Below are 2,236 nucleotides of genomic sequence, written 5' to 3'. Positions count from 1 at the left end.
TGTAATGCCCTGCTCTCTGGTCTTCCTAAAAAGTACAAAACCACATCAAGTACTCCAAAACTCAGCCGCTTGTGTGCTGACAAGGACCCTGAAAGCAGGCCCATATTACACCATTTTTAAAATCACTGCATTGGCTCCCAGAATCGATTTTAAGATTTCCGACCGGAACTCTCTAATAACTAAAGTTCCTTGGGTGAATTATGTAAACCCACTACTGTTTTTAGTGCTTTGACAGATCCAAGTTAGAACTTTACACTACTTTATATTAGAAATGGCAACAGTGGAAGATGAACGCCACATAAGAAGGCAGAGAAAAAGAAGAAGCTTATGACTACGGTGTCAGCATGGACTACAATGGCGGACGCGAAATGGACATTTAAAGTGACTTTTATCTCCAAGACAATACATCGGTGACACACTTAGCTACTGAGCTAACGTGCTAGCATCGTTCTCAAATGAAGATAGAAACAAAATAAATAACCCCCTGACTGGAAGGATAGACAGAAGAGCAAAAATACTATTAAACCATGTACATGTAACTACACGGTTAAAAATTCTCAGCCTGGTAAGGCTTAACAATGCTGTTGCTAACGACGCTAAGGCTAATTTAGCAACTTAGCAACCGGACCTCACAGAACTATGATAAAACACATTTTCAGGACTTATGCAGATCCCAAATACACATCAGCAGGTACCAGAAAGTAAGAAAAGTTGGTTTTGCATAATATTGTGAAACAATACGCCAGGTGATATGTCTGCTATTAGGTGCCATTTTGCGGTCCTTACACACACACACCATAATAATACTCGTATGTTTAATGCGCCGACAATCCATCAAGCGGTGCAGCTTCATAGCTTACCAAAGTCGTACTAAAAACCTTTTGAGGGATTTTTGAGCGCAGTGTGTAATGTTCTATATTCTCAATGGAACATTTAAAGTTTTGGTGTTGTTAACTGGCGTCATATTGCAGTCTACACGTATCTCTTATGTATGACTTTCTACTGGTCACACTTATCATTACACCATGTACCAAATCAAATATCTTTGACGTCAGTAAGCACAACCAGAATTATGCCGTACATTAGACTTAGACAAGGGTGCTGGAGCCTATCTCAGCTACAATCGGGCGGACCCTGGACAAGTCGCCACCTCATCGCAGGGCCTTTAGCCTACTACTACAAGCATATTATTTACCAGCAACATAAAGTGAAACAGAGGCAGAGGTGTCCTGCCAGAGTCAGTAACAAATAAACAGAAAACAGTAGTGGTGGTAGATAGACACAGAGCTTCATCAAACATCTGATCCACTGAACAAAGAGCTCCAAAAATCTTGAACTTTAGACTGCCATCAGTTTTAGTCCCTACACTTAACCATGTGTTTCCTACTGCCTGCAGACTTTGCACCCTTTGTTATATACACATGTTGTGTTTCTAATATAAATACATTTAATATAGTCAAATACAAATAAGGCAACAAGAGAAGTATTCTACACTTCTCTTTTGTAAAGTAAATCTGAACAGCCGATATGGGCATCTACATCAACTATATGATTTGCCTGTGAAGCTGGAGAGGACAACAAAAAAATACATTTTTTTTTATTTATTTTTTTTAAATTTTTTTTTAAATTTCTAAATTTTTTATTTGTGGCGGACGTAATTCTTTCGTGGCGGGCCACCACAAATAAATGAATGTGTGGGAAACCCTGGTGTGTATATAGGACGTTGATGGAGGGTTTTGAAGTTGTTTCAGAAGGCTTTGAAGACTACAACGGTGAACCCCATTGTCCGCATCTTGCCAGCGTTTTTTTTTCATATTGAGAATCCAAAAAAAAAAGACATTGTTGCTCATAATGATTATGAATGATAGACACAATTCCCAAAAAAGGTCAGTTTCCCTTTATTAGGGGAACAAGGTTTTATGCAAACTTTTTTTTTAATTTTTTTTTTTTATAATGTCCTTCCCAGCTTCTCGGGCAAATCATACAGCAGATGTAGATGCCCATATCGGCTGTTCAGATTTACTTTACAAAAGAGAAGTGTAGAATACTTCTCTTGTTGCCTTACTTGTATTTTGACTTTATTAAATGTATTTATATTATCATTTGGTGCAGCCGGGCCGGAGCAGGAGGGGATAGAAAGAGAGAAAAAGGAAGACAGAGGGGGGAATTGTGGGGACAAGAGGGGGATTAGACAGAGAGACAAAAACAACAACAGCAAACACAACAACAACAACAA

Source organism: Entelurus aequoreus, linkage group LG24, assembly GCF_033978785.1.
Source record: "Entelurus aequoreus isolate RoL-2023_Sb linkage group LG24, RoL_Eaeq_v1.1, whole genome shotgun sequence".
Lineage (NCBI taxonomy): Eukaryota > Metazoa > Chordata > Actinopteri > Syngnathiformes > Syngnathidae > Entelurus > Entelurus aequoreus.
Note: the sequence above shows the minus strand (reverse complement) of the source record.